This window comes from Cnephaeus nilssonii, assembly GCF_951640355.1.
Source record: "Cnephaeus nilssonii genome assembly, chromosome: 14".
Classification (NCBI taxonomy): domain Eukaryota; kingdom Metazoa; phylum Chordata; class Mammalia; order Chiroptera; family Vespertilionidae; genus Cnephaeus; species Cnephaeus nilssonii.
The window spans coordinates 70,408,120-70,433,583 of NC_137085.1; positions in this window are offsets into that span (position 1 = coordinate 70,408,120).

Sequence of the window (25,464 nt, forward strand, 5' to 3'; positions counted from 1 at the left end):
GCCCGCAACCAAGGTACATGCCCTTGACCGGAATCGAACCTTGGACCCTTGAGTCCGCAGGCCGAGGCTCTATCCACTGAGCCAAACCGGTTTTGGCTTCAGAAAGAAATTTTTAAACAGGGATGTTGTTGCTGAAATTGTATGCTGACAAATCCATTTAGGAAGAGACCAGTAAATAAGAACATGAAAAGCAATAACTGCAGCTGGTTAGAATGATCTAAATGTTGAAACAAACATACCACAAAAAAATACAAGCTATAGCCCTAGCTTGTCTGGTTCAGTGGATAGAGCGTCGGCCTGCAGACGGAAGGGCCCCGGGTTCAATTTTGGTCACAGGCACATGCTCAGGTTGCAGGCTCAATCCCCAGTGTGGGGCATGCAGGAGGCAGCCAATCAATGATTCTCTCTCACACTGATGTTTCTATTTCTCTCTCCCTCTCTCTTCCTCTCTGAAATCAATTAAAATAATAATAATAAAGAAAAAAATACACACTATAAAAACCCACAGCAAGGCTTCCATAGTTCCAACCTGATTAATAGGAGGGTGGGGGACGGAAAATATAGAACCATAAAATATAGCACTCTCTTTCCTATAGAACCAATCCACAGCTATTGTGGCTATCCAAATTATATAAAGAATTAGTAACAGCTCAAAAAGTTTACTAATCAACTCCACAGATAAGTATGTATAATTAATGCTATAAATTGATTTAATTTCTAAATTTGAAAAATCATGTTTAATTCGATATAAGACAAAAAGTGGAATAAAACCTGGTGCCAGTGCCTTATATAAAGTGTTCCTAGTGTTCAGCACAATTCTTGGCAATGTCATGGCATTTAACATGCATACTTCTTAAATGTAGAGATGCATAAAAGGCTAGTTACAAAAAGTTGAAAAGCAGGACATAGACCAAGTGTATGATAGCCAAAAATAAACTGATATATCTCAATTTTTCTATATACAAAAGACGTTCTTAAAAATGCAAAGGTTAGAACAAAACAGTGGACAAAACTATCTGCCTGATGTTAATATTGCCACCATTGTTTGTCTCCTTCCCATATTTAAATCAGTAAAATGTAAGGGAAATGCCATAAAGTAAAATAAGAAGGCAGATTTACATAAAAATGAAAGTGACAGGCAGACATGACAACACTGAATCTATTTATATTCAAGAAATAGCAAGCCATTCTAATACATAAAGCAAAAAATCTGCTATAAACACTCAAAAGAATGGAAAAACCCAGTTTTGCTAATGTTTTAATTCACTGTTATATGGCAGTTAAAATTGAAAAAAAAACAAAGACATAATAAATCAGAAATATATAAATTACGAGATAATTCCCTCTGTTTCCTCTTTTATTTTATTACTTTTCTTTAGATCAGCTGAACTTAATATAGTTGAGTATTTGTGCTAGAGCAAAGCTGTCTTATGCTCACTGACTCAAGAGTTAACTAGTAATAGTGTCAGCATCCTATTCATATATGGCAGAAATCTCAAAATGCAAAACGTATGTTCTTGGATATGCTCATTGAAATGATTTCAACATTATTTAATCAACATTTGACTCCTCTTCCAATTCAAGTGTTAATTAACCAAATGTCTTATATTCATGATTCATTCTGATTTTTATAATGTATTTATTACATTATTTGATTATGATCTTGAACTGAATTGATTTTTTAGAGAGAAAAAAAGAAGATTTTGTGTTCTATACTTTCAAGAAGATAAGTGTATTTGCAGAATAAGTAGTTAGGGAGCCAAAAGGCATTAAGGTACTTGATGTCCCATTGTCTTAAATAGCTTTGTTGTTTTGTGATTAAAGAGTCAGATACTGCATTTGATCTCAGTAAATTTGCTCTAGCTTAAATATGTTAGATTCAAATTTCTCATGTGTGAAAAAAGGAACTAATGTACTGTAAATAAATGAATATAAAGTAGGTTGTTGGAATTCATAATGAGAGATGAAATTAAGGACGTATTCTGCCTCTTAGCAGTGAAATGAGTTCTTGTCAATTGGATTATTTTTCAGTAAAAGTTTTACAAAAGTCTAAATTAGAAACACAAACTAAACCAAATTAGAAATCATGTGCAAAATACAAATGCAAAATTATTTTGCAAAACTAAACTAATGTTTGATTGAAAACATAAGCATGGAGGTTTGGGATTAACTCCTTTAAGTGTCAGGAAATGAATGGTAATACATGCTTTTATTTCAGTGAAAATTTGTTTTTATGATGACTAGAAATGTTTAGAACCCAACCATATCCTAACAATTATAAGGCCGAATTCCTCCTTTTTCATATGGAGACAGTCACCTGGAGAGGTTACCTCCCCCGGGTCCACCCAGGCAGCACAACGATTAAAGCCAAACTTGAGCATCCGACCCCTTTCTTTCCAGAGATCCACCAGCCATTGTCCTCCTTTATGACCTAACTCATGAATCATAGTTGGGTTAATATATTTTAAAACTATCTTTGGAAATATCCAAACTGTGTTTTATCAGAAAATGCTATGGGGACTATTCACAAAGAAATGGAGACCAGGGTGTTAGCATTGGAACTGGCAAAGGCTGAAGAAAGGGCGGCTGGAGAGGAATAAAGAGTCAACCTCGAGCAGATGACAATGAAGGAAAGAGCCCTCTGTGAGCAACTAAGAAGAAAGAACTTTATAACACCCAGATCAGAACACGACAGGTTTCAAAGTCAGGAATCCATAAAGGAAAACGCACACGATATTTTAGATGTGAAGGTGAAATAGGGCAGAAGTCGGTGCTGCCTGCCAAACTGTAAAGTATTGCACAAAAGTGCTTTGCAGATGAAAGAAGCTGCAGGGTGTCGCTGACGGCTGTGGGATGTGGCCACGCCCTAGAAAAGTATGTGATTACAAGTATCAGTAAGCAGTTAGAAGTGGCATGACTACGTGATGATATCTGCATGCAGGCAGGATTATTTTATGATTAGGATCATTAAAATGAATAACAAATGCGTCCTCATTGTTAGGAGTGTGAGTTTGAGGTGAGGGCTGAACAGGTGTGTCTGATACTGTGAGATCACTGTAAAGCACTCAAAGACACCGGTTCTCCCCATCAAATGAGGGACTCGTTTACTGTCCAGTGATTTAACTGAAGGATGATGAAGGTGATAGGAGGACAGGAAGGACTCCTATTGGCTGACCAAGCCTCCTTGAGAAATATGTCACTTAAGGTTCTGAAATTTTGATGTGCCTTTTACACGTTCTTGTTGGCTTGGGGAAAAGACTATGTTTCTGCTCTCAATAGCGTCAGGAAGAAAGATACAAAATAAATAGATATAGAAAGATTACACATATAGAAAGATTCATACAGAGAGATACAATTAAACACAGAGAAAAGGCTACACAGAGCTATGTGGAGACCTAATGAGTAAACACATACGGAAATGCAGAGAGAGAGATACATACACAATTACAGACATAAATACACAGACACACAATGGTAGAAAGAGACACAAAGCCATAGAATAGAAACACAGAAGGACAAGGAGAAACAAAGGGAGACTCAGAGACACATCACTCAGGCATTCAGAACAACTCAGTGTGAGACAGATATGCACTGAGAGAAACAGAGACATACAAGCCATACACATGGGAAATTGTGCAGATTTTAACTTACAATAAAAATTAACAGAAATACATCTAAAATTGAGAAATAACTTTAAGATACGCAAATGTTATTCTGGGTAAGGAATGTGTTGTTATAGTGTAAGTTATAAGTTACAATTTCATATACTCATAGAATGTCTCAAAAGCATTTTTTTTAAATCTTCATTAAAACACAGAAAATTTCTCTTTTTTTAAAAAATATTTTTATTAATTTTAGAGAAGAAGGGAGAGGGAGAAAGAGATAGAAACATCAATGATGAGAGATAATCATTGATTGGCTACCTCCTGCACGCCCCTACTGGAGATTGAGCTCACAACCTGGGCATGTGCCCTTGGCCAGAATTGAACCTGGGATCCCTCAGTCTGCAGGCCGACGCTCTATCCACTGAGCAAAACGAGCTAGGGCAAAAATTTTTCAAAATATCAGTGGGAAAAAGGAAGATGGCTCTAACAATAGGCTTATCAAGTTACAAGCAAATGTCAAAAATTACTTTAAAATATATAATATATATTTATTATTTTATATATATTTGTTTATGTATATATAATATTGCACTCTGTTTTTATATATGTACTAGAAGCCCAGTGCATGAAAATTGTGCATGGGGGGGGGGGGTGTCCCTCAGCCCAGCCTGCACCCTCTCCAATCTGGGACCCCTCGAGGGATCTCCAACTGCCCGTTTAGGCCCGATCCCAGTAGGATTGGGCCTAAACAGGCAGTCGGACATCCATCTCACAATCCAGGACTGCTGGCTCCCAACTGCTTGCCTGCCTGCCTTCCTGATTGCCCCTAAATGCTTCTGCCTGCCAGCCTGATCACCCCCTAACCACTCCCCTGCCAGCCTGATTGATGCCTAACTACTCCCCTGCCAGCCTGATTGCCCTAACTGCCCTCCCCTGCAGGCCTGGTCACCCCTAACTGCCCTCCCCTGCAGGCCTGGCCCCCCCAACTGCCCTCCTCTACAGGCCTGGTCCCCCCAATTGCTCTCCCATTGCAGGCCTGGGTCCCCCTAACTGCCCTTCCCTGCAGGCCCGGTTGCCCCAATTTCCCTCCTCTGCTGGCCTGGTCACTCCTAACTGCCCTCCCCTGCAGGCCTGGTCCCCCCCAACTGCCCTCCCCTGCAGGCCTGGGTCCCGCCCCCAACTGCCTTTCCCTACAGGCCCGGTCGCCCCCAACTTCCCTCCTCTGCTGGTCTGGTCACCCCTAACTGCCTTCCCTTGCATGCCTGGTCCCTCCCAACTGCCCTCCCCTGCTGGCCATCTTGTGGCGGCCATCTTGTGTTCACATGGGGGCAGCCATCTTGGCCACATGGGGGCAGCCATCTTGTGTGTTGGAGTGACGGTCAATTTGCATATTACTCTTTTATTAGATAGGATAAAATATAAGTGTAATGCTTAGAAAGTAACTTACCTATTAAAAAGCCTGAGAATTAAAACTTACCTCTCACCAATCTGGACATAAACTTGAAGACTGATTTTGTAAAACAGAACAATTTTAAATCATCCATATAAGCTTCAAATGATTCAAATAGGGTCACAAACAGGACATAACCATCTCAGGACTGATACTGTGGACTGGCCGGTTCCATCTCTATCCCACCTCCTTTCTAGGGTCCTTATTTCCCAGAGCCTCCAGAGCAAAGCAGTGGTTTCCTGACTCCTTCACAGCTAGGGTTCGGGTGAAATGGCTCTCACCAATCAAGTAAAGGCACAGAAACTTTAAAGTGGGAGAGAATTAGAGGTCCTCTCTGGCCTCTTTCTCTATTTTAGCTATTGGCAAATAGGGCTGTGGACACGAGGCTTTCTTGCTCAGCTGTCCATTGCTCAGCCTCCTGTTTCCCAAGTGATGTGGTGGAGGTGGCAGCAGCAGCAGAGGCAGCAGTAGACACCTGATCCAGCTCCCTACACAATGATATCACTCAGTATATTCGTAAACTCAAACATTCTGAGCTGATTTCAGAGATAGTAGCTCCTATGATGGGTCAGTTCTTCAATGATCAGGAAATTATTACTGGAGTCCCAGGCTAAAGTTTGCTTCTCTAGAAATTCTGACAATTTTATAACAAACTAGAGGCCCAGTGCATGAAATTTGTGCACTGGGGAGTTGGGGGTCCCTCAGCCCAGCCTGTGCCTTTACACAGTCCGGGACCCCTTGGGGGATGCACTGGGGGATTGCCTGAGGATTGGGCCTAAGCTGGCAGTCAGACATCCCTCTTACAGTCTAGGGCTCTCACAGTCAGGGACCCCTTGCTCCTTTCCACCTGCCTACAGTGGAGGTAGGAGAGGCTCCCACCACCACTACTGCGCTCGCCAGCCATGAGCCCAGTTTCTGGCTAAGCAGGGCTCCCCCTGTGGGAGCACACTGACCACCAGGGGCAGCTCCTGCATTGAGTGTTCCACCTGGTCATTCCAGCGTTCAGTCGATTTGAATATTAGGGTTTTCTTATATAGGATGCTGTCTTACTTTCTATTTTCTGCATACAACATTGACAGAACATACCTATCAAAAGAAGAAAAATTTACAGCAATGAAAATGTAAAAACCATGATAAAATAAGAATACATAAAATCAGAAAATATTACATGAAATAACATAAGGTAAAATATAGGAGCAATGGTAATAAATAAAATTAGTTACTTCCTTCTTTTTAAAAGGAACACACTCCTATGATGTGTCAAATTAATTTATGAATGTTGATGTGAAACAGGTATGTCATTTGTACAATAATAAGCAAAAGTATCCTTGATAAATTAAAAACAATAAAAAGAAAGCTTTTTGCTTGCTTTCCACAATGGTTGTAGTGTGGCTATCAGAGAAAATACAATTCTAGTCAAAAAGCATTAAACAGAAAAACAATATTTTATAATGAAAATATGACTCATGAACATTTATGTTTCAAAACACACTGATTTTTAAAAATGAGGGTCATGTTTCGTAAAAATTCTATTTCTTAAAATGCTATGATAATACCATGCCAAATGATTCAAAAGTTGCCATAAGATGAAGAGTTTCAATATTAACTAATAATTATAAAGTCAGTCTTCTCTCTAATGTCATTTCCTGCTCAATAAAAGTACCCCTAATCATTGACTTAACTTTGTTAATTCAAAATGGTATTCAAATAAAATGCAAAGTGAAATCAGTAAACCTTGAAAAAATGTAGCACTTAATGAAGTGGATTATAATAATGATGATGATATTTCTTTTAGACTATATTATATTTTGATACCTTGTAAATGCTCTATGGGGAATTTTCACTGCTTTTATAATTGGTTAACAATAGTTAAAAAGAATAATATTGGGAAACAACATAATATTTAACTGCTTATTTTAATCTTAGTATTTTTACACCTTTCCCAAATGTTTACATAGCATTTTTATTACTTTCATATCAGAGAATTTATGTTTTAAAGACCACACATGAAGGTTTAGCCCATCAGACATTATCATATGCATCAGAGTGACCTGAGTAATATTTTTAGCATTCTTTGCATAATTTAAACAATGCAGATTACATTTTTCTGTCATATTCTTATTGTCTTTGCTGCTTAATTTATTTCAGCTAATCTCATATGGCTGTAGGATATCATTTCTGTGCCTTCCTCCTCAGAGAAAGAAGGATAAAGTAGGTCAGTGGGCTTTACAAAAATGGTAAATAATGTAATTCTGCACCTCCATTTCTCCTTTGCCCTTTTAGTTACCTTTCTCTCAGGTTATAAAATGAAAAACTAGAACCCATCTTTCATAAAATTAACTTCCATTGACCATCCAAACAGTTCAGACTGAAAGTTTAGTATTTAGCCCCTCTCTTACATTCTCACCACACAGTTATTTTTTGTAACACTGAGTTTATATTCTCTTAAGATCCAGCTACCACATCCCAGTGTCCCGGGGTCATTAAAGCCTCTTGAAAATTCAAGAGTCTCCTCTGGCATGTTGTAAGTATCACTCACATGATACGTATACACAGTCCCCCAATCAGACACTCCTAGTCTGACTACCACTGCAGAGCACACAGCACAATGTAATACTTTAGATCCCAGTTCATCTCACACTGTCTTGGCATTTTAAATGTTTCATTATTGATAGTAGTAGATGAGTTGTATTTAAGGGTAATTAATATTTATGTGTAGAATGGGAGCACAGGAAGAGGCTAATCCTTGGAGAATTTTCAGTGAAGAATGTTAGCAGGTTTAGGGCTGCAGATGTGTTGAGCCAAAAGTTCCCAGGTGTTTACTTTCCATCTGTTTTTTTAAACAATCCACACCTGTTTTTCTTTTAAATCAAAGCAATAATTATCAAGTAAAATATTTCAAGATGTCTGTTTTCTTCATTTTATGTTAGAAATCAGAGAGCTAAGTAGGAATTAACTAATCCCCAAAGCAAAATTCTCGAATACCATTCAAACCATAATCAAAATACACATGGATTTCACCAAATGTTCTCATCTGACAGATCCCATCCTCCACCTCAGTTGGTACCTCTTCCATGCAGCAGGAGCCAAGAGTGCCAGATTCTAGTAAATAATCCAGGCATACTGGAGATCAGAGGTATATAGCATGACAGAAATCTCAAGGTACAGACTGCTTTGATATTGAATTGGTATGATTGATTTTGTCAGTATCAGTTCATATTTCTCTGGGAATTTTGGAAATGCCCAGTCAAGGTTGGGAACAACTTAGCTAAAACAGAGTTCTCCAAAACAGCCTTTCACTGGAGTCCCAATAGACGCCTTCAGCCCAGCTAACTCCAATCACCCTTCTCCTCTGCGGGCCACATTGGACACTGCAAAATATAGGTGCCTCTGAATCCTTGTCTCTATTCTGCTTGGTCCACTTTCTGCATGCTCCTCCCACCCCTAGCTGCCCCTTACTTTTCATGTAATGGATATAAGTAAACTTCACTCCTGTGGTCCATCAGATGATCCTCTCCTTTCTTTGACTTTCATGGCAATAGTACACTTACTCACTACACTGATGTTGGCTTGGCCATGTGACTTGCTTTGGCCAATGGGATATGAGCAGTCAGTGATAATGCAGCAGTCTTTGTTGCTGGCTTGTGTTCTCTTGCACCTCTGTTATTGCTGTGAGAACATGACTGCGTTAGCTTAGAGGTCTCAGGGAGGGTGACAGACATTTAATACAGAGATATCCTAGGTACGTTGATTGAACCAAGCCCAGCCCAGAGCAGCCAACCCCATCTACCACAGATACATAAGTTAAATAAATGCTTACCACTGTATACACTGAGATTTTGAAGTTCTTTGTTATGCAGTAATAACTACTTGATACATCTTCCCTGGACTCTTTATCATTTGGCCTTAAGTGATACCTTCTTCTCCCCTCAAAGGGCTGATCATTTTCCTTTGGCTTATGTGCTGCAGGGCAGGAAGGTGCATGTGGAGTTCCTGAAGTCCTATGACAATTCCAGATAACTGACTTTTTTTTCATCCTCTTTCAAAAACGCTTCTTCCCGCAAGTCTCATGACTTGTGTTATGTGCCTTGTCTCACACACAGCTTACTGCTGCTATTTACAGACTAGCTCATTTTCCACTACTCATCACAGCATTTGGCATGCATTTCAGTATTTCTTTCTATCTCAACTCCCTACTATTGTTCTGGGAGACTTTGCTATCAAAATGGGTGGTCCAGCTGAGTTCCTGACTTTCAATATTTTAAACTCATCTTTAGTGCCTAAGACAAAACAGACACACAATGAATGTGTCATTTTCTTCTTCTCTCACAATGACCTTTCTTTTTACTTTGCTTCGGCTACCCAATCCTTGATACTTAACCCGGTCGTCTAGATTCACAAGATGAACGTCTCTGCTTCCAGACCCCTCATTTCTTTACTAACAATGACACCTGCTCTTCAACGTCATCAAGAGCTCCTTACTCTACACATTCTTCATCCACTACTGTCAGTCTGTTGTGTCAGTTTCTTCCCTATGCATCCCAGAACAAAAGTGTAACCATTATAATGATCTCTGAATGAAATCCCCTTTGCCCTTTTTCCTTTCTATCCTGTCCATTGACCTCTCAGTTTCCCATCTCTATACCTGGGTTAATACACACCCACCATCTCCTCCAAGAAAGTGTTGGTGGAAATCACACATTCCCCCAAAAAGTAAAGTTTCTTATCTCTTCTGAACCCTTTCACCCTTTGAAAATTCTATTACTTACACTCACGCCATTTCTTCACTCATTACTCTCACCAGCATTTCTGAACATTTCTCACACCCTCCAGGCCCTTTCCCACCCCTACTCTCTTCCATTTTAGAGATGACTTTGCTACCCCTTCAAGAAAAATATAGGACATCTTTCAGGAGCTTCCTCATCTTCCAGTCCACCCCTTAATCACCAACTTCCCTTCCCACTAGACTCTAAGAGTCTTTGAGCATAAATAGTGATTTATATAGTCTTTGTGTCTGTGGAGCCAAATGCAATGACTCCACACCTGGATTTTCAATACATACTTGCTGGATTCATCTAAACTCAACAACATGTCTGTCCACCTTCATATGTTTTATTCTGTCCAAGAATAGTTGTTCTGCCTGTCACCTGGGTCTCATCCTCTTACATCTTCTCCAAGATTTGCTGCACCTCCTAAATCTTGCTTACTCTCCCCTTCCCACCGTGAAAATAATCTTTTTTTTTTTTTTACTTTAAAAATATAGCTCCTTCTTGACTCTTTATCTCTTTGTAGTCATCATCCTGACCTTCCTACCTCCCTTCATTAACAACAACATTTGGGAGGAGTAGCATAAGTATTATTCACTTCTCAACATTTTAAATCCAGTCTTACCCTGTAAGAGTCCATGAAATCCTAAACTCATCAAAGGCTGCTTACTGGCTAACTACAAAGATTTCAGTTTATTCTTCCTCTTACTTCATCTCTCTGCAGCATCTCTCTACTCTTTGGTCTGGAAAATTCCCTTTGCTGAGCATAATTGTTTTTGTTTAATTTTCCCTCATACCCATTTAACTTGGGCTTCCCTGGCAGGGTTTTCTCCTCTGATCACTAAGACCCATTAATGGACATCTCCAGGATTCTGTCCAGGGCTTTTAGGGTTAAGACTCGGACTGACCTGTTGGCAAAGCCACAAACAAGTCCCAGCTTAGAGGGCACAGCCCTCTTAGCATAATTAAGCTTGACCTTATGACACTCCCTAGATCCTTCCTGGGTAGCTAATGGGCTGTGGGAAGTGCAGCAAGTGCTGCCAAAACAAGTGAAACTCACAAGAACATTGTAACTATGGTGCCACTACCTTGTTTACCTCTGGCTATAAAATAAAGGCTCAGCTTGCTGTCTGGATCTGTTCTGTGGTCTCAGCCAGGCACAGGAGATCCCCCTAGACCCAGCTTATTCTCTTTGTCTGTCTTTTCTACATCCTTCTCCGCCTTCCCTCAGGCTCGCTGAACCCTTGGCTGTGCTGGCATGGCACAGGTAGGTGGTAGACTTCCCAGTTTCTGATAGGGATCTCCCACTTGCAATTCAATGTTAAGGACACAAGGCCTAGGAGACCCAGCACTGCTGTTTCTTCTCTTCTGGAACTCCCCCTTCCACAGTGCCTAGGTGGCCTGTGAGCAATTCTGTTATCCCCTAGCCATTCTTGTTCTGTGTCCTCGCTTCTTTTGACGTCTCAAGATGCACGAAAGCAAGAAATCCATCCATACCGTGATGCACTGAGCTTTTCTTCTCCAGTTCAAAGCAGGTTTCTCCAACTCACACCCATTGAACATGGGTTTCCCTGGCAGGGTTTTCTCCTCTTATCCCCAAGACCCATTAATGAACATCTCCAGGATTCTGTCCAGGGCTTTTAGGTTTTGTTTTGTTTTGTTTTCATTCTAACACCATACACTCTTCCTTAGTGATATTATCGATATATGTGGTTTTAATCATCATGACATGTTGACAATTCTCAAATAATTACTTCCAATTCTGCATTCTCCTAACCTAATTCAATTCACTTGTTCAGTAGAAACATTAACTAAGAATTTCACAAAGTAAACACATTATTTTTATCATCAAACCTTATCAGTTGCTTTAATTAAGATAGTGCCTGATTTACAATTCATAGTAGAAAGGTTCTAATCAGGTCCTGATCAGATTGACTTCCCACAGGAGTCAGAGACAAGAAATAGGACAGATTGCCTCCACCAGAATAGAGTGCAGGGTTGTATAAAAGAATACCAGAGATTTTAGAAATCAATAAGAAAATGCATTATGATAGAAAAAATAGGCAAAGAACGTTTTACATATGGAGAGATACAAATGGCCTTTACACATAAAAAACAGAATCTCCAACAAGCAAAGAAATGAAAGACAGAACCAACTTTGATGTATTTATTTGTTTGTTGAACTGGAAAGAATTTAAAATTATAATATTATTCAATGTGGGTGAGGTGGCAGAGAAATGGACAGTCTGAAACTTTGCAAGTAGAAGTGTAAATGAACAAAATATTTCAACTTCCTTTTTGCTTCTCTCCTCAGTAAATCTTACTCTTTCCTCACTATCACCTTTGCCACAGTTCTAATTCAGACTCATTATTATTCCCATAAACTGCTACCATCACCTCTTTGCTATCCTCCCTCTTTCCAGTCTTCTTCTCCTAAAGTCTATCCTGTACTCTACTCTAAAACACTCTTTCTAAAATGCAGGTCATGTCAGGTAGATCCCCTCCAGAAATTCCCCTTCAGGAGTTCCCCATTGTCTCCAATCCAAAGCCAGATTCCTTATTATGACATTCAAGGCCTTTTTCATCTGGTCCCTGTCCGACCTTTTCAACCTCATCTCCCAACAGACTCTCTGGGTTCAAATCCTATCACCTGTGCCTATTAGCCATGTGATTTTCCTCAAGTCGCTAAATATCTCCCTGTACTTCATTCCTCTCCTGTAAGGGAGCAATCATAATAGCGCCAATCTGCAGGTGTGTGAAGACTACACAATTTTATGTAACCAAAGTGCTCCTAGCAGTGCCTTGCATATCATCGCCCCTATAGAAATATATGTCATTACTACTTGCCTTTATTATCATTACATGATCACTCTTCCACAAGGATTCTGTGGAATACACTATTTGAGAAATTCTTTTTCCATCCCTACCTTTGTCCATGCTGTCCTTGACAGACAGGTAAACAGCACTCATTCTTCATAATTTTTCCTGTAAATGTCTGGGAAGGCCTGAATTCATTTTTTCCTACCTCATTAAACTTATATTTAAGTGAGGAAAGACAAATATACAAGAGGTCAATAACTATATATGTTATGTCTGGCGTTAATAAGTGCTATAGAGAAAAATAAGGGCTGTTTGGAAAAATCCACAACTGTGTTAAGGGCTTCTGTGTTCCAATAGTATTTAGTTCATTTGTTTAAAGAATTATTATGTTCTATTATTAGATTTTAAGTTCCTGGGTTTAATTTCTTTCATATCCCCAAGGGATTGTCATTTTGCTGAACATATGAAAATATAGAAGGTACTTAATACACACATTAAATGCAAACATGAATGCATGCATGAAGTATGTGTGAATATTTGTAATATAAGTCAATATGTGTAATCTTGGCCTCATTTATATTTATAGTTTAGTTCAGCATACATAACCTTGCAATTTCCTTATCATGATAATTTTTCCCCTATTGCACAGATAGTAGAAATTAAAACTCACTTGTTGGCCTCACTCTGAAATCCCTGACTTACAAATATCTCTTAGAGAACTACCACTGGGAATTCAACTGCATGTAAGGCCTGGGAGAATGCCTCTGCGTCAGAGCTAGGACGCGTAGGAAGCTCTCTGCCATCAGTAAGATGCCCTCGTCCTCCTCGTACATCAGGAATTTTAAAAAGCCCATTCCATACTATGTTGCCATAGGCCTTTCAAGAGGTAGACACAAGGACTTCTTTCAATGCATGAGAATCCACCCAAGTCCCATCTATATGTGGTGCCCTGATGCTGCTCGGTATGAGCTTTTTTTAAAAAAAACATGCTACATGTGGTCACACTATTGTTTTTACGTCTAATTCGTCACATTACATGTGAAATGGGCTTTTTAAAGCTCTGCTGAGCCCGTCACCACCATTCGCAATGCGGTTTCTGTGGAGTAATTTCTTCCAATTGTCAAACAGCCAATTTGCAAAAGGGTATTTGGAATTCTGCCCGTTCATTAATTGGGCTTTTGTCTTCAAAACCTCCCTGCTTCATGCAGTCCTTCATCCAATTCAACATCCAATTTATCTTCGGAGACTATCACAACACCCACAACAGAGCAGGCACTTAACAAAGGTGAATGAATGACAGAATAAATCTGAGAGCACATTTAACATTGGAATGAAATATCTGAAGACTGGTTCACACTTTTAACAGTGTTAATAGTCAGGATTCCTTTTGTTAGAAATTATAACAATTCTCTTCAAACTCATTTAGGCAAAAAGATACATTTATTATAAGTAACCATGGAAAGGGATTCAGTCATTTCTAAGGAATCAAGTGCCCCCAGGACTGTCTCTCTCCTTTCCTCATGTCCATTCCTCCCTCTCTGTTGGCTTTGTTCTCTCAGACACGTGGCTGTCAGCAAAACAAGGTTGGCCATTCCCTCCTTTCTTTTGTTCCTAAGAAAGGAAGCTGATTCACCCATCTTGGGTCATGTACTCATCTCAAGGTCAAACATGGTAATTGGTCCTAAATAAACCTAATTGCTTTTTCTCTCCTAATTCCCAACCCTTCATTTTCAATTGTCTACTTAGGAAATGAATTGAAACTGAAAGATTGAAAGCTATAGGTTCACATTCAAACTCATCTCTTTTTCTACATTATTTTCTTCTTTTCTAATCATCTATTAATAACACCATAATATTAATAGTCTCCTGGCCACCTGGACTTGAAATCCATCCCCTTGTCCCAAATTTAATTAAGTTCTAAGTCATTAGATTTTTTTTTTCCACCAGGCCTTTCTGCATCTCTTCCCTCATTTTCCTTTCCATTCCTGCCTTCTTAACTTGAGTGTACTTTATCCTTTTCCCAAACTAATGGAATAATAGCCTTCTAGCTGGGTATTTTGCTCCCATTTTTTGTTCTAAGCCAAACTTTATCTTATTATAAGAATACTGCTTCACAATAAAAATCAGCATCAAATCTTGTTCTAATTCAGGTCCTCTCAGTGGCTTCCAGTGCCTACTGAATGTAATACAGTTTTGACATCTTGACATTTAACATCCACAATTAGAATATAAACCTGTCAGTCTTAGAAAAACTGCTCAGCTCCATACATAACCTTCGCTCTTGCACAATTTCCTCAATTTGAAATGCTGCCTCCTTTCCCCAAATGAGACATTATTTTCTGCTTGTAAAAATTTTGTCCAGTTGTCTTGTACCCATGGTGTGGGGAAGTGGGTTTACAATATCTAAATCCAGCCTACCACCAGGAATGCTCAGGACCTACTCAAGAAGGCAAATAATCCCTTCCACTAATATTTACAGGGTAAAATAAGATTGTTGTTAGAGTAATAAATTTGACAGTAAAATAGTAGTCAAGTTTTCAGGCAAATTTAAATTGGCTAGTTGAAACAAGCGAATATTCTAGAAAAATTAATTGTACTGGACAGAAAGGTGTTCCTAAAGTGTTAACTAAAATTTTTATTGGTACTTCATCTCATGATAAAATTGTGCACCATGTAATGAACCTAAAACAGTCATATTATAGTGCAAAAAATTAAAATTTAAAAGCCATCAAGACTACATTATAAAATTTTCAAAAGCCTCCTAACATTTAAATCAAAAAAGGAGGGGATAGTAGAAGAATATCATGTAAGGAAAAATATCCTGTAAGTAAATTACATCTAGAAAATTAATACTTTAGAAAATTAATTGTAAGGCTAAAAGCAAGACACCCATGAAAAACACAAAAGGTGTCAAAACAAGCCAGAGGAAAATTATTTGGGCAAAAAATGAAATAGGATCCCAAGTCAAATTTATAGAAAATATTCCTTTATTAACTTTTGGTCGAGAATATGTTTGTATATTTTCAGAAAACAACTCCGAGACCATGTGGATTCCAGCAACAGAGAGGAATCGACAGAACTACTCCAGCCATGAAGACAGAAGAGAAGCAGTCCAGAGATGGAAGACGCTGATGTGGCCTTCCCATACTAGCAGGTAGCAGGTGTGCATCACTGCAGGTTGCCCAGGACCAAACCAGTGAGTCGGACCTGCATTACCACCATTTGTCCACCATCCAGAACTGTAATGTCGGTACTGATATGTACACATAAGGAACTGTTGGACATTGAAATTGGGTCTCAAAAGAACTGTTGGCCCAGAAAGAAACTCACTACAGACTGATTCATTTCCTGTCACCATAACCATTATTGCTTGTCTCATTTTCGGTTCTTATAAGTGTATTTCTAATAGCACATGATCTCACTCATCTAGGGGAAATAATGAACAACATAGACTGATGAACAAGAACAGACCCAGAAACAAGGAGGCATGGATCAGACTGTCAGGCCTCAGAGGGAGGGTAGGGGAGGGTGTGGGTAAAGGGGAGAGATCAACCAAAGGACTTGTGTGCAAGCATATGAGCCTAACCAGCGGTTAAGGACAACAGGGGTGTGGGGGCATGTGTGGGGAGGGGTGTGGCATGGGAATGGGGGGATGAGGACAAATATGTGATACCTTAATCAATAAAGAAATTTAAAAATTTTTGTCCATTGTTTCACGTTTATATCAGATGTATATTATTTGTGAAAATTTGCCCACTTCCATCAAGCTGTGAATTTTCTGTCCTTGTGATTCTTATACTTTCCATTCCCATTCTTCATTTGGACTTAAGCTCATAATCTTTGCCTAATAGCCATGTATATGCTCTAGTCATTTTGATATCTGTTTTACTTCTTTAACTGGTTAAATGGGCTAGTTAAAAGCAGAGTCTGAATCTTCTATATCTTTGTAAATCTTTCTGTAAGAAGATTGGATCTTTTACAGCATATTTATGCTAGTGATATTTCTGAACTAAACTAAAGGACTTTAAGAATTCTTCCCAGGATTGGATGGCAGGAGTCTCCATGCTTGGCATGCCTGCTCCAAACTTTTATGAAGATGTATAAAATCACTAAGACTAGCAGTAGCCCTGTATATTAAACATAGAAGAGACCTGCCAAAAATCTGGGCAGAATTTCTACCCACATCATTATTAATGAGGAAATAATGATAATACCTTCTTTGCCTCTGCAGTCCATGCAGTTCTTTGTGAACTAGAGTGAGTCCTAACAACTAAAGAAGCTGGGACACACTGATTCACTCCCACTGTCTGCACCCACTTTCAGGACTCATAGGTCCACTTGGATCATCGAAGGGGGTCACGTCCCCAGCGGCAGGAGAGTATCTGATGAGCTACACCAAATCGGATCATTGTCCTTCTTTGGCCCCCTGACCTCTTAGCCCCTGACACTTTCTCTGTCTTCACATTCACTCAGACATGCCCAACATAAAAATGGCACAAAGCACCAGGGCAGCTTAGGGCACGTAGCATTTTAAGATGCTTAACTCCCTCGGAAAAGCCACTGCCGTATTAATATCACTCGAGAAATTGTTGAATGGTTTGACGCTAGCATTCTATATCCATCTGGGTCCATCAAGGCGTATTGCTAGTGGGAATGGAAACTGGTATAACTTTCCTGGAAAGCGATTTGCAACATGAATGAAGACATTTTAAAATAGATATACTCTTTGAACTGGTAACTTGCCTTTTATAAATTATTCTTAAGACACAGTCAGATACATGAATTAAGACTTAAGGCCTCCCTCTATGTGAGTATAAGGAGAAGATAAAGGAGAGAAGGGTGTGGAATGTGCAGTTCCAGGCTGCACAAGAGAAAGCAGGAGCCAAGGAGCAGGTAGGATACAGGACTTCCGATAACACGGTGCGTGGGAAGTCAATGGAGAAGAACGTGTTAAGAAATCATGGTGGGCAGATGTCAAATGTGACTGTAAGGCAGAAAAAAAATAAAAAAAGATGACTCAATTCAAACTTTAAAATTGGTTATGAAATAAAGTGATAACTTAGACATTTAATTGTAAAGAGACTGTTGTTTTGAGGGCAGTTCCCCTGGGGACAATTTCACAAGAGACATGGTCTGAGTTAGTGAGAGGTAAAGGGTACCGTGTATCAGATGTAAACCATGTGCCCCAGTACTTGACAGGGAAAAATTGGGCAACAACCATTGAAGGAGAGCCTACTGGGAGCAGGGTGAGTGAAGAAACAAAGATGAGTGACAGCCAATCCTGCCTTCAAGAAGTTTCCAGTCTGCTGCATCTCCTGGGGACTGGCCTCTCGGTGGCTGTATATTTTCAAAGACCTCCTGTGCATCCATTTTTAAGGTTCTCCATTTTCCTCCCAATGTGGAAAACACTTATGATCCCTCTTCAAGATACTCTCTAGTGGTCTTCTAACTCATTGCTGTTTGCACTGTCTGCAGAATTTACATCCCAGCTCTCTCACTAATTGCTATTGCTTGTGCAGAGTAGAAGGAAAAGGCCAGGGTTTTGGACTTCCTAAAATGCTATGATACCTTCAATCGACAAGCCAGACTATAAATCTATATTGTTGTGTGTTTTTTTCTTTTAAAAAATCAGCCATTTAATGTCTCTGACCTGAATTTTTTATATTGTGGTGCAAGTGAATTTGGGAACCCTGCCATCATGTATAACGTGACAGAGTCTGACATGAGCCTATGGGCTTTTCCAAGAGGCAGCAATGATTTCACAGGAGGCCGGTCACACCCTCTCCTCACTCAATAAATCAAAGGAAGCCACTGGCCTATTGGACATACACAATCAGGTAGAGACTGATGGTCAAAGTGTTAAATGCCAGACATGGTTTCAAGTCACACGCAAGAGGAGCAGGAGTGGATATTATAGATCCTCTGCTTAGAGAAGCTTTTGATGACAGGAATGGATTATCTGAGAGAAGTAAAAGTCTTGCAAGATTAAAAACAAGCTCCCTGGTTCTCCAGGGCTCACATTCTAAGAAGGGAAGACCACCGAGGCTAAATGTTGACAGGGATTATGGGAAAGAACAATTCAGTATAATTCAGAATCTTTGAACCATGCTGGTTATGCTTCATTTCAACCTTTCATTACTGTTGGGGGCGATTTCCCTGATTATTTGGGCATTCTGTCAGCTGTTTCTTTGAGGTCAGCCCTTGGACTCATTTGTATTTCTTCTATACATTTTTATTGTGAGCGAATAGCAATTGGTTTTATAGGAATGCTGATGGATTTACTTAATTGTTGGTTCTGCTACTCCCTTTATTTTTCATCCATGGAGCTTGGCAAGCAGACACCATTATCAGGGTCATTCCTTTGCCATTCAAGGCCTATTGTTACCATCATTCAAAAAGTAATACTTTAATAGCAATACTTCTAACCACTGTAGTCATCACGTTTCAACAAATACATTTTGGGCCCATCCTTTCCCTTACTTTCTCTCTTTTTTCTTTTGTTTTTTCTTCCCTTCTTTCCTTTCTTCCTTATCTTCCTTCCCTCCTCCCTGCCTTCCTGCCAAAAATACTTATTGAGCACCTGCCTGGTGACACAGGGGTATCAAGATTTGAGTCAGGGCGAATCCCATAATTACGTTATTAAATCTCTTGGCACCTCCATTTCTCCCTTTTGAAAAGAAAGCCTTTACCTTTATTAAAATGCTTTGAGGAGGATCAGGGGTTTTGGAAGGAAACCAGTATCAATGGCAATGGCTACAAAACCAGGTATATTTAGTCTAAATGGAGTGCCTGGAAATTGCTCAGAACAAGATTTCATTGGTTCATAAACTCTGAGAAATTTCTGTGAGAATGATGTCAGAAAACTTGTAATGGACCTGAACACAGAAATAATTGACCAGCAGGAGAATAAATTCAGGTAAACACAATTTACCTTTTAGAAAAAATAATAATAATGCCAAATACTATAACTGTATATGTTCCTTATAGAAATAAACAGGCTCTAAATTCTTAAGAAAACAAATTTTAAAAAATCACTGGAGACACATGAATTTGGCCCTTAGCTCAAGCCCAGGATCTCTGTGGGAAAGGATGGAGAACTGACTCCAGATAACCTGCAGGGCCCCCACCTGACAGCCCCGGGGGAGTGGGGGTTGGGCTCATAAGATCAAAACATCTTCTAAAGAAGCAATTTTTAAAAAATCCATTTCCAATTCCTTTTTTCAAAGTCAGTTTTCCTACAGAAGGGGCATTTTGATAAAGATTTGCAAAATGAAAAAACCTTGAAGCAAAAGCACAGAGCACATACATTTAAAGAAGATTGAGATGTGCTTTGAAGAAAGGGGAAAAAAACACTAAAATTTAGAGCAAATGCTCAAATCTGTGATCACATCAGTGAATTTAAAGTGAAATTTTGTTTCACTTCTAGCCTACAGCCCAGAGGTTCCAAAGTGTTCTCATCCCGTGGCAGCCTTAATGTCACAGTAATGTTTTCATAGCATCCCGAGGCACACAGTTCCATGTATTAAGTAGGTTGGAACTATTTAATAAGTATCTATGTCCTGATAAATGTGTAGCTATTTGAAAAACGAATAACCATGGATTCAAATAAAAATGTTTTTATTTCATTCTTAAATAATCATAGCACATTGTATTGGTGGGATGTAAGTACCTGTTAGTCAAAACAAATTTTTCAAACTGGACTCCACCGCCTGCCTCCTTTCCTATTGCACATCGCTATTTATGTGTTACCTGTCCCCCCTCCCACCACCACCAATGCACCTAAACAAGTGCCCGGCATAAAGTGAGTCCTCAGTAAGTGTTTATTAAATGAATCAATAGAAGCATTGGAATTGGAGATAAATAGATTTCCATCTGGCTTTGCTCTAAACCAACTATGTGACCTAGGATTTAACCTTTGAGTGTGGGTTTTTATTTTTGTAAAACAGAGATAAACATGAATGACTACCTGGATTATTGTAATGATTAAATGAGTAATTAAAACAGCACAGTGTCTGACATTTGCAACTTCTTAATAGTAATACTTTTAAATATTTAAAATGCCAAGTATTTTAAATATTAAGTTATTATTCCAGTTTTCTTTCATAGTCAGAAAGTATTCTAGAAGGCAAGTTTTTAAATCTGACAATACATATCTACAGTCAAAATTCCAAAGGAAAATAGAGGATTAGAGTTCGATGTAAGGGATTCCTGGACGGTCTTTTCTAGATGAGAATTCAGAGGTTAAAAATAACACAGAAAACCTCGTTCAAATCAGACTTATGCTTCTCAGCAGATTTTCTGCTGCTGAAACTCTCTGGTCTTCAGTTTCCTGTTAAGTGAGAAAAGATAATAATACTCTCAGAGGATGCTATTAAGAAGAGTGGAAGAAGTAGTCTCCTTCATCCCTTCTAGAGAAGAGGCAGGAACCCTGCCTGGTGGGGTTCTGGGTCCCAAGGCTGGAGGCTTAGAGACCCTCAGCACCATCAATTAGAGTGTGCGGGGACAATTGCTGAAGGTAGTGTCCGGTGGGTTTCTTATTCTGTCAGGACATAGGCTATCTTAAACTTGGCTGTTTAGCAATCACAGTTTGGTTTGGAATACAGAAACCACTCTAAGTATTTCACACAGAAAATAATTTAGTAACAAGTATCAGAGACTCACAGAATAATTGGAGCGGGTGACAGCAACAGGAGAGGAAAGGCCAGGATGGCCCCTGCCAGCTCTCAGCTAGCTGGATGTACAACAATCACAGGGAACCGCCATTGTTGAATCACAGGTGGACACCCCAAAATGACTGTCAACCCCACAGGCTGCTGTCTGCCGGGGGCCACATGCCTGCTCACCACTGCTGGAGAAGAAATACGGCTTCTCCTCCACCTTCCAAACACCACGTGAGACCTGTTCGTTGATCAGAACAGAAGCCAGGACTCTGCTGGCTGGGAAGGATGGGAAAGTAGTCGCCAGGCTTCTACAAGACTGGGGAGCAGGCAGCACGGTGCAGGAATGCTAATGAGAAGTCAGTACCAAAGACAGAGGGCAAGGAAGGAAGGACACACCTAGATATGAAGACTAGAGTGTCAAGTGAAGGGACCCACAGGCAGAGCCAAGACGAAGCCTGCTGGAATTTGGGGCTGACTGACAGCCTCATCTTCCCTCGAGGGAAAAAAAAACAGGGAATAGCCACAGTGGCATCTCGGTCGCAGTGCAGGTAAGTGTAGGGAGCGGTTATAGGGTTAAGCCTTGGACTGACCTGTTGGCAAAGCCACAAACAAGTCCCAGCTTAGAGGGCACAGCCATCTTAGCATAATTAAGCTTGACCTTATGACACTCCCTAGATCCTTCCTGGGTAGCTAATGGACTGAGGGAGGTGCAGCCAGTGCTGCCAAAACAAGTGAAACTCACAAGAACATTGTAACTGTGGTGACCACTACCTTGTTTACCTCCGGCTATAAAATAAAGGCTCAGCTGGCGGTCTGGATCTGTTCTGTGGTCTCAGCCAGGCACAGGAGATCCCCCTAGACCCAGCTTATTCTCATTGTCTGTCTTTTCTACATCCTTCTCCGCCTTCCCTCAGGCTCGCTGAACCCTTGGCTGTGCTGGCATGGCACAGGTAGGTGGTAGACTTCCCAGTTTCTGATAGGGATCTCCCACTTGCAATTCAATGTTAAGGACACAAGGCCGAGGAGACCCAGCACTGCTGTTTCTTCTCTTCCGGAACTCCCCCTTCCACCGTGCCTAGCTGGCCTGTGAGCAACTCCGTTATCCCCCAGCCATTCTTGCTCTGTGTCCTCGCTTCTTTTGACGTCTCAAGATGCACGAAAGCAAGAAATCCATCCATACCGTGATGCACTGAGCTTTTCTTTTCCAGTTCAAAGCAGGTTTCTCCAACTCCTCCTCATCAGCTCGCCTTTGCCAGGCTGAAAACTTAAAGACAAGTTTGTCCTTCAACTCCCAATAGTGTGCTTCATCCGGACGCAGTAGAAGATGTCATGTTTGAACCATCTATTCTGCCTTGAGCCTGGAAAGAGTGGAACCATATCTGTCAGATGCTTTTTATTTTTTAACTTCTGTGCAATCGGACTGCTCTTCTTTCAGACATAATTAAACTGCGATGGGAGAGAAGCCACCTGGTAAAAGTCACACAAGCAACACCTAGCACCACTGACTTGAAACCCACTGCTCTAATGAGTGGTCCAGCAGCAGGTGGTGAGGACAGAGGAGGGGCCCTCACGAATATCTGTGGTGAGCAAATCCCTTCCACTTCAAAGAGCCGTATCCACTCCAGGAATTACAATCAGCATATTGCAGTCTGGAACATATCCATTTGGAGTAATGATACCTTCTCCACAGTAATAGTTTCCTTTTCAATGTGGAGAGAATTCACTTTTTAAAATATCAAGTTCAGTAATCCTGTAGGCATCACAGTCACTAAGAGCTTGTTGTCCGAGGCACTGATTGGCTGGCAGAAATCTCAGTGCGGTCCTCTAAGTGCTGAGGCCTGCAGAGCACTGATTATGAGAGGCGAACGTTGCACGCAAATTATGTGGTTCCACAAAACGAAGGCAGCGGGTTCAGCCCAACTTCTTTTGAAAAGGGTCAATTCCTTCCTTTTGAAATTTGATTTTTTTTACTTTCTATTGGGTTCCTGGATAGCTCTTTTCCACAAAATGAATACTTAGCTTAGCCAAGATTTCTTTTTCTACATTTGCTTCATAGTGCATTGTTTTTTCATGAAAATTCATCAAATAATGTGCTCCCTGCATCTTTTCCTCGGGGATGAATTGTCTTTTTCAGTTTAAATCTGGCAAACCTCGGGCTTCTTATTTAGCTCCATTGGAAGGGGCCAGAAGTGAGGTTTTATAGATTCTTGCCAAAGAGGTTGCTGCTCTCATTCACTTTCCACTTCAGGTCTAATCCCAGAGGGCACAGCCTACGCCAAGGAGTATCTTGAGACTAGAAGGCACTCAAAACCACTGGGGACCCTCCACATCCTCTGCAGGAGGTAAGTCCACTTTACTGATTTTTGGACTGGAACACGCGGTGTTCCCTGGGCGGGATGGCTTCCTCGCATTCCCTGTCTGTCGGAGTCGAAGAATGAAACCACAGGCGGAAGATGGTATAGCAAAGGTGGAAATTTATCGAAGAAAAAGCACAGACTCCCACATGGAGAGGGGGAAAGAGGCCCACAGCACAGACTCCCACATGGAGAGGGGGAAAGAGTCCCACAGCACAGACTCCCACATGGAGAGGGGGAAAGGGTCCCACAGCACAGACTCCCACGTGGAGAAGGGGAAAGAGTCCCACAGCACAGATTCCCACGTGGAGAGGGGGAAAGAGGCCCACAGCACAGACTCCCATGTGGGGAGGGGGAAAGAGGCCCACAGCACAGACTCCCACGTGGGGAGGGGGAAAGGGTCCCACAGCACAGACTCCCACATGGAGAGGGTGAAAGGTTCCCACAGCACAGACTCCCACGTGGGGAGGAGGAAAGAGGCCCACAGCACAGACTCCCACGTGGGGAGGGGGAAAGAGGCCCACAGCACAGACTCCCACGTGGGGAGGGGGAAAGAGGCCCACAGCACAGACTCCCACGTGGGGAGGGGGAAAGAGGCCCACAGCACAGACTCCCACGTGGGGAGGGGGAAAGAGGCCCACAGCACAGGCTCCCACGTGGGGAGGGGGAAAGAGGCCCACAGCACAGACTCCCACGTGGGGAGGGGGAAAGAGGCCCACAGCACAGGCTCCCACGTGGGGAGGGGGAAAGAGGCCCACAGCACAGACTCCCACGTGGAGAGGGGGAAAGAGGCCCACAGCACAGACTCCCACATGGAGAGGGGAAAGGGTCCCACCGAGTTCCTTTTTCCCCTGATTTATAAAGGCTACAGTTTTTGTGCCTGATATCCCTTCTGATTGACCACTATTCCCCTTTGATTTGGTCACTATAGCAACTTCTGAGCTCAAAGGCCAAACTTCGCATGGGACCTGTGAGGCCCTCCTTCTTTATTTTGTAAATTTAGACCTTTGGCTACTCCCAGTTCCCTTATCTTATGGAAATGTAACTTCTGCTTTTCCCTTGTCTTATGGAAATGTAACCTTTGTAGCTCTGTAGCCCTGTGTTTCTTCCATGGACCCCTTTAATTTTAAAAATTCCCTAAACCTGCCTATTTCACCCCTAAAAATTTCTATTTCATTATAATATTACCACATATTTAAGGTTTGTAAAGCCTAACCCTTTTGCACATTCATATTTAAACATTAAATAATAATTGCATTCCAAAGAAAGTCACCCTTAAAACACATACACAGAGTCTTGGGAGGGGGTAAAAATCTCTTTGGGGTAAAAAAATGAGCAGAAACTGAGGGGAAATAGGAGGAAAAAGGATCTTGGAAACTATTTTCATTGACTCTGCAAGAGAATAGAACTCACTCAATGGAGTCCTGCTGATTTGCCCATAGATAGTTAGTGTCCTCTCATCCTCTCACAGAGTGCCTCCGTGGTGTTGAAGTAACATCCAAAAAGGAATTACAAAATGAGCTTAAAGTTTGCTATCTTTTCCCTTTACAAATGTTAAAGAAATTAAGGTGGCTTTTACTGCGTTGCTAATACCCATCTCTCTATATATATAAAAGCAACCGTCCAACCGTCCGACTGGCTGGAAGGTATGACGTGCACTGACCCACAGGGGGCAGATGCTCAACACAGGAGCTGCCGAGCTGTGGTGACTTGGCAGTGGCGGTTCTCTGGTGATGCACCCTGGAACCAGAGAAGAGGGAGCCTGAGTCCGGGGTGCATCACCTGAGAACCACCCTCCCGCAATCCAGG